The 10,522-nt window shown below is 43.5% G+C and overlaps 1 long non-coding RNA gene across 4 annotated transcripts; it reads right to left on the bottom strand.

The window, feature by feature from the left end:
* Window positions 1-364: 364 nt before the first annotated feature.
* Window positions 365-10,090, bottom strand: LOC123726164 (uncharacterized). Of its 4 annotated transcripts, XR_014380137.1 has the most exons (8): window positions 9,740-10,090; window positions 9,132-9,186; window positions 8,784-8,838; window positions 8,573-8,692; window positions 7,568-7,646; window positions 7,416-7,480; window positions 7,236-7,339; window positions 365-1,557 (listed from the first exon to the last, which is right to left on the bottom strand). It is a non-coding gene; the product is annotated as an uncharacterized LOC123726164 (long non-coding RNA). The 4 variants fall into 4 exon arrangements; XR_014380135.1 differs by having other exon boundaries at window positions 365-7,339; XR_014380136.1 differs by having other exon boundaries at window positions 7,236-7,646.
* Window positions 10,091-10,522: the final 432 nt, after the last annotated feature.

Below are 10,522 nucleotides of genomic sequence, written 5' to 3'. Positions count from 1 at the left end.
CTGAAATAATATCCCATTGGTGAGCCAACTTGTAAATGCAGAGTGTCTTTTACTTAATTAGAAGGAATTCTTAGCACTTTAAAAGATCCCTGTAACACCTAAAGATTTTGCAATGGTTTTAGATGCCATTCCATCACGTGTTGCTTTATTATTCTGGAACGCGTCAAGACCTGACACTCAGAACATACCTACGATTAACCCTGTTGACTCATCAGTAGGAAAGATTTGTTTTTCTTTTGGTCCATTCAACAACAACAATAGAGCTATACGAGCCTTGTTTCAGCAGGAAGTTGTATCTATACCTTATGCCATTGTAATGGCTTCGGTAGTCGGGTAGGAGGAATGAGGCGCAGGAAGCAGCGAACACAGGGAGTGGTGTTTTTAATAACACTGGATAAACAAAAGTTCCCAACCATAGGGAATAAATACAAATAGACGACCAGGTAAAGCCGACGAACAACACGTCGTCAATGAACAAAATTAATCCCGCACAAACAACGGACGGGCCAGCTAAACTAAATACCCCCTCTAATAGCTAATTGGCCACAGGTGCCCAAAACCCAAAAAAAGGAAAACCAAAAAGGGGATCGGTAGTAGCTAATAGGCCGGTGACGACGACCGCCGAGCGCCACCCGAGCAGGAGGGGGCGCCACCGTCGGTGGGAATCGTGACAGCCATGCCTTATTGGAATGGTTTTGTTGATAATGTCTATAATATCTGTTGGAAAAAAGTTTGGATGTTGCCACACATACCTAGTTATTAACAAAATGAAGGAAGTTTATTTTTAAATTAATCATAACTATTATCCTGCAAACCACTATATGAAGAAGTTTAAGAAAAACATAAATTCAAATTGTACTTTTTGTAATGACCACCCAAAAACGGTGTTGCATCTTTTTTGGCATTGTATTCATGTAAGGAATCTGGCAAGACATTAGTAGATTTATAATTGAACACATTTATGTAGATTTACGCTATAATGGAGAGATGTACTGCTTGGAATCTTTACCTATGATAGAAATAAGTTGAAACAATTTTATGTAAGCTAGAGGTTTTACTCCGTCCAGACCGGACACTGAAGGCCTGGTTTTAACATGGACATAGTCCCAGTCGGTATTATATATACTGAACAAAAGTATAAATGCAACATGCAACAATTTCAACGAGTTTACTGAGTTACAGTTCATATAAGGAAATCAGTCAATTGAAATAAATTCACTAGGCCCTAATCTATGGAAATTCACACAACTGGGCAGGGGTGCAGCCATGGGTGGGCCTGGGAGGGCATAGGCCGACCCACTTGGGGAAAAGGCCCACCCATTGGGGAACCAGGCCCAGCCAATAAGAATGAGTTTTTCCCCCAAAAAAGGGATTTATTACAGACTGAAATACTTTCATGAGCCGAAATACTTTCATCAGCTGTCGGGGTGGCTAGTCTGAGACGATCCCGCAGGTGAAGAAGCCAGATGTGGAGGTCCTGAGCTGGCATGGTTACACGTAGTCTGCGGTTGTGAGGCCTGTCAAAGTCCAGGTCTGTGACCAGCGCACTGCGTCCCACTGGTCACACATAGGTACATAAGCGACTCACACTATACTCCTGGACATCCCTGAGAACACAATGTACTAACCATAGAAACAAAACTGGCAACACAGTGACCGTAGACTAGAAAGTGCCTGGACCACCTAGAGAACACAAAACACTGACCAGAACAAAATAGAATATCCTTACTGACCATGAAAAAGCATTATTCAACAAATGACTGGTATTCTACCACTGCAATAAGATATGGGTGTGCGACTTTCATTTAATTCGATTTCTGAGGTAATGTAATGTTAGTTAGCACCTCTCTCAAATGGTTTGCGTTCTATATTAACGTATTCTTAGTATCTAATAACAGACCTGCCAACCCTGTACAACTTTTTAGAGTACCAGACGCGCACGGCAAATTGGAGATTCAACTCACCGAATTTGGATTTTCTTTCCCCTACCACGCTCGTGTGCGCGCTGTTTATGAGTCTGATCGCAATTACAGAATTGTACCAAATCAAGTCTATAAAAGGTTGGAATTCTATCTTGACAGCATTCTATTTACACATATGGTAAAAGTCACTAACAAGATCCAATCACTAGGGCCAGCTCACAAGTATTGGCTTTTTAGAAACGGTTCCTAATCAACACTAAAAGCTAAATCATTTTGAAAACATAAAAACAAAAGATCGCATCGACACAGACTGCAAACTGGGTACACAAAGCTTAAGTAGGCTACCGCAAAGGGAATCTAAATGCTATTCGCTAGAAGAATCAGGTGTTTCAGCCTATGTAAAGGTGCCTATTGTATTTCTTTGTAGGGCATACATCATTTCAGATTTTCTAAATTGATAAAATCTCAAATCTAATGCAAAGGCATTTTAGAAGCATTGCCTCTATAGCTAATACCGGACACTCATTCATTCTCAATCGCGCAGTCTTCTAAACCCCCGACTCCATTTAATACCAAGACGTTAATATTTATTTTTGATTATACTTTTTGTGACGTGGATCATAATTACAGTTATAGTCTATCAGGTTGCGTGATCCTCGTAATGTTACGTGGAAAATACAACTAATTGGACGCAGAATTAAAAGTAAACTCAGCAAAAAAAGAAACGTCCTCTCACTGTCAACTGCGTTTATTTTCAGCAACCTTAACATGTGTAAATATTTGTATGGACATAACAAGATTGAACAACTGAGACATGAACTGAACATGTTCCACAGACATGTGACTAACAGAAATTGAATAATGTGTCCCTGAACAAAGGGAGGGTCAAAATCAAAAGTAACAGTCAGTATCTGGCGTGGCTACCAACTGCATTAAGTACTGCAGTGCATCTCCTCCTCATGGACTGCACCAGATTTGCCTGTTCTTGCTGTGAGATGTTACCCCACTCTTCCACCAAGGCACCTGCAAGTTCCCGGACATTTCTGGGGGGAATTGCCCTAGCCCTCACCCTCCGATCCAACAGGTCCCAGACGTGCACAATGGGATTGAGATCCGGGCTCTTCGCTGGCCATAGCAGAACACTGACATTCCTGTCTTGCAGGAAATCACGCACAGAATGAGCAGTATGGGTGGTGGCATTCTCATGCTGGAGGGTCATGTCAGGATGAGCCTGCAGGAAGGGTACCACATGAGGGAGGAGGATGTCTTCCCTGTAACGCACAGTGTTGAGATTGCCTGCAATGACAACAAGCTCAGTCCGATGATGCTGTGACACACCGCCCCAGACCATGACGGACCCTCCACCTCCAAATCGATCCCACTCCAGAGTACAGGCCTCGGTGTAACGCTCATTCCTTCGACGATAAACGCAAATCCGACCATCTCCCCTGGTGAGACAAAACCGCAACTCGTCAGTGAAGAGCACTTTTTGCCAGTCCTGTCTGGTACAGCAATGGTGGGTTTTTGCCCATAGGCGACGTTGTTGCCGGTGATATCTGGTGAGGACCTGCTTTACAACAGGCCTACAAGCCCTCAGTCCAGCCTCTCTCTGCCTATTGCGGACAGTCTGAGCACAGATGGAGGGATTGTGCGTTCCTGGTGCAACTCGGGCAGATGTTGTTGCCATCCTGTACCTATCCCGCAGGTGTGATGTTCGGATGTACCGATCCTGTGCAGGTGTTGTTACACGTGGTCTGCCAATGCGAGGACGATCAGCTGTCCATCCTGTCTCCCTGTAGCGCTGTCTTAGACGTCTCACAGTACGGACATTGCAATTTATTGCCCTGTCCACATCTGCAGTCCTCATGCCTCCTTGCAGCATGCCTAAGGCACATTCACCCAGATGAGCAGGGACCCTGGGCATCTTTCTTTTGGTGTTTTTCAGAGTCAGTAGAAAGGCCTCTTTGGTGTTCTAAGTTTTCATAACTGTGACCTTAATTGCCTGCTGTCTGTAAGCTGTTAGTGTCTTAACGACCTATCCACAGGTGCATGTTCATTAATCGTTTATGGTTCATTGAACAAGCATGGAAAACAGTGTTTAAACCCTTTACAATGAAGATCTGTGAAGTTATTTGGATTTTTACAAATTATCTTTGAAAGACAGGGTCCTGAAAAAGGGACATTTCTTTTTTTGCTGAGTTCATATCACACTTGCACATTTGCATTTAATTTCTTTCACTAGCAAATGCGAGTGAACTGCTGGCACTTTAGAGTCCACTGAATGTCCATCTTATGTTCGCTAACGTTAGCTTGAACCATTTTGTGTTTACCTTTCCACAACACACATAGCCGAAAAGGGATTTGTCCATGTGTTTACGTACAGCTGACAGTCGGCAAACTCAGCATCACAACAAACAGGAGGGGCAGATACGGGGTAGCGACGTCGAATAATGATGTATTAATCTCCATGTCCGTTGACACTAACTCCGTACATGTCTGTGTGTTGCAGCTTGAGAATCGGGATGTTAGATTTACTCAGTGGATTTATTTTTTATTAAAATGTTTTTTTTTTAATTATTTTAAATCAGGCTCTACTCATTTCTGCGTACTTTTAACTCAGATCTCGTACCTGCGTACATGGACAGAGAATTGCGTAGTCGGTACGCAAAATGCGTGCATGTTGGCAGGTCTGTAATAGGCCTGTGATACTGACCTGTAAACAACAGCCATCTCTATAGTGCTGGTCACCAGGAGGTTGTAACCAACGACCTCAACGTTTGGAAAAAGTGTTTTTTATGTTGCTGTTCTCAATTAATCCTATTATTACATTTCATTTTTTTGTGATTTTTCACAATTCCACAACGATTGTCAGTGTAAGCAAACATTCCCTCTTTCCCACATCTACATAGAATTTTCAATATACAGGGATGCAAACTGGTGAGAGGCTAAAAAGGTTTAACTTTTTTTTGCACTGAAACAGGTTTTAACTAATTAAATAACAAAGAATATTATCAACATGATCAGTCTCGTGAACCTAACTCACAGATAAAAAATGTAAAGAAAGCAATCCAATGTTATTTGTTGTCTAGAATTTACCACAAATGACACTCAAGTCTTGAGAAAAACCAAAACACTAATATTGCAGTTAGCCATGACAGCCTTTATAATAGAACGCTTGTGACCCCACACATCTACATATTGCACTTGGGGAAAAAACATCTTAAGTAGAAATAGAATGAAACAAACAGGCATTCTATTTTTTCTCCATTATAGTGGTCACTATAGTAGACATCGATCAAGTGCACAAGGCTACATGTGTACAAAAATAATGTTCCCGAGTTAATAATTATATAATCACCCCTCACTCACACGTGTAACTGTCAAGTTCAACACAACAAAAACAATATATTTGGGCTACTCTGCACATTATTACAGATGCCTGTGGACATCTGTTCTACAATGTGCCAGCAGAGCATGATACCCTTTGTTGGCATGATTGATCTCTTTCAGGCAGAGAGCACACCTGGCATACCCCTTTATAACCACTGTACTGAAAAAGTGAGAAAGAGGTTAGGTATGTGATGTTCCTTTCAACTCTATAGTGGCATCCAGCTTAAGCCAAAGCCAGGCCCAGCTCCAGCTACACTTGAGCCCTGAATCCACTCGTTTAACAAGTAACGACTCATTTTCACCTAATTCTCTTATTCTGAAAATTGACCACATACTGTAGAGGGAAAACATTAGTTCACAGATAGTAGTTAGTTCGTTAGCTAGTTAACATTTCACGGATTGCCAGGGTCCAGAAAGCAACTAACGCGTTATAACTTGAGGAACGGCAAGGAGCTGTATACCAGTTAATACTATAGCGAATTGGTTAGGTTAGTAACGTTCGCTCACCTGATGTTGTAACGTTTGCTAGCTAACGTTAGCTGTCTGACTTCATTAGCCAGCTAATTTTCACACCATAAACTCAATTATTTGATCAGTGAAGCTGGCTAATGTTGCTCAACATTTGTCTGACTAGCTAACGGAGAATTCGATCAAACTAGCAATGGTAACAATACTTGTTCCACCACACTTTCTCCCTCACCTCAAACTTTCCAAATGCCAGTTGTTTTTCGGTTACAGCTCATGAAATACGCTTCATCGCCTTCTCGCCCCCGTCTCCATGGTCAGGCTTCTCACCTACCTCTTCGTTATCGTTCAGGAGACGCGCTGCTGTAGCTGGCAAACTGCCATTCCCCTCTCCTCTCTTTCCAGAGCGCGCTCTGATGCTATAATTAGCAAATTGGTTGTCTCTTCTCTCTTCAGTCGCATGCTGCATTCTGTTGTTATGTAAACGATGGGCTGAGCCTTGGATACAGCCAGTATTGCTCCAAACACGCATCACTCGTTCGCATACAGCCAGTAGTGATCCAAAGCCACCCCATCGCCCAAACTTTTCTCATCGGATCTACACGAATCACGAAGGTCACCTATTTTGGATTCAAAACAGTGAATTCCGCCGAAAGGTGACTAGTTTGCATCCCTGAATATACCAATAGCTCTCCCTAGCCTACCATTGGGGTTCTGGTTCTGACCAAATGCTCTCTCCTCCCATCTAATCATTTCAGACAGGGGAGTTAACCAAGTGGGTGTTTGAGATTGATTGCAGTCGTGATGTGATGCTCTCGAACATGTCCAGAGTTTTGTAAGGAAATGCATCAGCAAATCATAGGTTGTGTCCCAAATGGCACCCTATTCCTTGCCATTTGGGCGCAACCATACCCAGAGGTCAAAGGTCATAGCGGTGCTGCTCATAAATACAGTACACTCCCACCTCTCCGAACCTGTCGGGTCGGGCCGGCTCTGCCCTGGAATGCAGAGGGATGAGCAGCACAGTGGAGATGGGAATGTCCTACTACACCTACACAACCTCTAATCCGTGCAGACGCATGTAAAAACAGACACAAGATGGATGGGTGAACACAATGGAAAAAAACAAACCCCCCAAAAAACACGGGAATTCAATGCATTCCAAAGTGATGTAGCTAAACATCCAGCCTTGCTTTTTTTGGTGAAAGGGATAGTCCACTCAAAGTACCCCCTTTGTTACCTTGCTAGCTATGTATAGTCATAGTAAGAGAGAGTGAGCAAGGTGGCCACTGTTAGGTTAGGTCGCAAATGGCACCCTTTACCCTATATAGTGCACTACTTTAAACCAAAGCCCTATGGACGCTGGTCAAAAGTACAGCACTAAATAGGGAATAAAGTACCAATTGGGGCGCAATCTATGATGGGGTAGTTTGTAAGTTGTGTATAGGCCGTCCTCACCAGGTACAGTCTGGTCCACCAGAGCCAGGCCCACGCAGCTGTTCTGACAGCTGGCCGAGAGACGACGACCGCCGGGGATACTCAGCACATCCAGCCACAACACACTGCAGAAAGAGGGAACAGTGAATACACACACACACAACTGAGAGGCAACAGCAGACAGAGGGAACACAAACTAACTTGCTGGGCAGCTCAGGAATGAGTCTCTCCACTGGCTGCTCTTCAATTTGGTGAAAGGAAGAGTTCTATTGGAGAGAAAAGATGTTTACTCGTCTCCCACATCAAACATTACAAAACTCACTGTACACACACACACAGGCACATAGGCTTACCTCCTTGTAAAGATGAATCCTCTGGTCATGACCACTGAGCAGAAACACTGTCTCACTGCATCCATCTCCACACTGCACTCTGGAACAGGGATATACTGTTGTTATTCATGTCATTAACAATGTAAGGAAGTGATAAACATGGTATCATCATGCCATGCTTTTTTATATATTCAATGTAAATAGTCCAGTGGCCATTTGATTAATTGTTCAGCAGTCTTATGGCTTGGGGGTAGAAGCTGTTAAGTAGTCTTTTGGCCCTAGACTTGGTGCTCCGGTACCGCTTGCCGTGCAGTAGCAGAGAAAATAGTCTATGACTTGGGTGACTGGAGTCTGACGATTTTACGAGCTTTCTTCTAACACCGCCTATTATATAGGTCCTGGATGGCAGGAAGCTTGGCCCCGGTGATGTACTGGGCCGTACGCACTACCGTCTGTAGCGCCTTACGGTCAGATGCCGAGCAGTTGCCATACCAGGCAGTGATGCAACCGGTCAGGATGCTCTCGATGGTGCAGCTGTAGAACTTTTTGAGGATCTGGGGATCCATGCCAAATCTTTTCAGTCTCCTGTGGGGGAAAAGGTTTTGTCGTGCCCTCGTCACGACTATCTTGGTGTGTTTGGACCATGATAGTTCGTTGGTGATGTGGACACCAAGGAACTTGAAATCTCAACCCGCTCCACTACAGCCCCGTCGATGTTAATGGGGGCCTGTTCGGCCCGCCTTTTCCTGTAGTCCACGATCAGCTCCTATGTCTTGCTCACATTGAGGGAGAGGTTGTTGTCCTGGCACCACACTGCCAGTTCTGACCTCCTCCCTATAGGCTGTCTCATCATTGTCTGTGATCAGGCCTACCACTGTTGTGTCGTCAGCAAACTTAATGATGGTGTTGGAGTCGTGTTTAGCCACGCAGTCATGGGTGAACAGGGAGTACAGGAGGGGACACATGTACACACCCCTGAGGGGCCCCACTGTTGAGGATCAGTGTGGCAGATGTGTTGTTGCCTACCTTTACCACCTTGGGCGGCCCGTCAGGAAGTCCAGGATCCAGTTGCAGAGGGAGGTGTTTAGTCGCAGGGTCCTTAGCTTAGTGATGAGCTTTGTGGGCACTATGGTGTTGAACGCTGAGCTGTAGTCAATGAACAGAATTCTCACATAGTGGAAAAGGGCAGTGTGAAGTGCAATTGAGATTGCGTCACGGTAGTGTGTACAATACTTACTCTTTGTGGTAAAGCTGGAAGGGTGTGAACTACAGCTCCAGGTTCAGACAGCTCTCTAAGAAGACAAAGCAATAGGCTATAATCAGGTTCATGTTCACTAGGCACTAAACAGAATAAAATTATTCATAACAAAGTGAAAGGGGGAGGTACTATCTGAACTGTCCAATAAGAAACTCTTGTTTTCCGTCGTATAACATTTTGAAACACTTTACTATGGTGTTCTTAATTAACACAACCCTGCAGAACTACGTGAATACCAGAAGTGAATTGTGTGTTAACTTCTATGTGATTCAGCTGCAGCGGGTGACAGATGACTCGTGTGCAATGAACTCCAGGTTAAACTCTGACCATGGCTTGTAGTCACAGTAGATGTTGAGGAAAGAGTGGCTTTGTCACCAGAGTCCTGGGGGGGAAAGGAGTGAAGACAAGTGTTATGGATACAGTGACGGATGAATACACTTTCATCTACCAAAGAGAGAGAAAGAAGTGATCAGGGTCATATTATGTTCAGTAGTCAAGAAACATAAGAAAATGTCCCAAAACAGATAGAAACATGGAGGCACTGTCTGAACTTGCACATGAGAAAAGATTTCTTTCAGTTTTCCTACAGTGTTGCCTAATGAACATGACCCATGGAGGATATGTGTATGGGTAGGATATGTGTACAAATCCATTCATTAGGAGAAGAGTAGGGCATTTAAGAATATCTTGATGGACGTTATGCCCACCCTGTTTGGTGGGGATTTGTTGATAGCATCAGTTGATACAATCTCTGCATCAACTCAAGAGACAGACATACATTAGCAAGTTGACTAACGTTACACATTTTGTACACACACGCGCGCACACACACACACACACATTTTGAACTTGTATGAATCGATTAACTTGTATGCAACACCAGTAGCAATAAAGTAACAGTAGCAGGATACATTACGGAGCTATCTCATCTTCACCTGGTATGTAGGTGAACTGTACTTCTATAGCAACAGGTCTGATTTTCTGTTGGAGGCATTGGTACCTGAAACAGACCACTTTGCCTTTCAGAGTAGCGGTGAGCAACGTTAGCTCTTGCTCTCCAGCCAGCAGAGTCCGTACATGTGTTACTCTGGGACAAAAAAAGCGGCTGAAACTATCCTCTGCGAAGGGACACGCTTCTTTCCCCTCACGCAGCATGCTCTTGACCTAGTAAATACCATTTATTTCATATTTATTTTCCAAAACTAGTGCAAAACACCATCTCATGTAAAGAATCAGAACTTTCCATCACCGGCATACGAGCAATCAAAAAGCACAACATCCGGGTGTGGGAGGAATCACGAGTAAAACGGTCAACGACTTCTAGCAAATCAGCGTGGAGTTCTTCAACCAATCACTTCACTTCACAGTTTAGTCACTGCAAAGCAATTTGCTAAATCAACCACTAGCTGTCAGCAAAATCTCAACATAAAAGTATATGATCCTGTCTGTGGATGTTCCTAAGCAACAACAAAAAACAGCAGCATACAAGTTTCTTGGCGTTGTATATAAATAAAAGTCATCCGTTGGTGTATTCACTTTATATATTGACTTATTTGACTCAGTGTCCTCAAACGGTTTTCATTTGTGGCTTTAAGACAGGATAGTACCTATTACTTCTGAGCGGATGTGGGCTCTCTGAGCAGGCGTTTATAAAAAATAAAATAAATCACTGTCTTTCTTTCAGAGAGCACACTTACTTCACTGTCACAACCAAGTTC

The sequence above is a fragment of the Salmo salar genome, chromosome 13, assembly GCF_965601325.2.
Source record: "Salmo salar chromosome 13, fSalSal1, whole genome shotgun sequence".
NCBI lineage: Eukaryota > Metazoa > Chordata > Actinopteri > Salmoniformes > Salmonidae > Salmo > Salmo salar.
The sequence above is the reverse complement of the archived record's forward strand: the minus strand, read 5'-3'. Positions and strand labels throughout refer to the sequence as shown.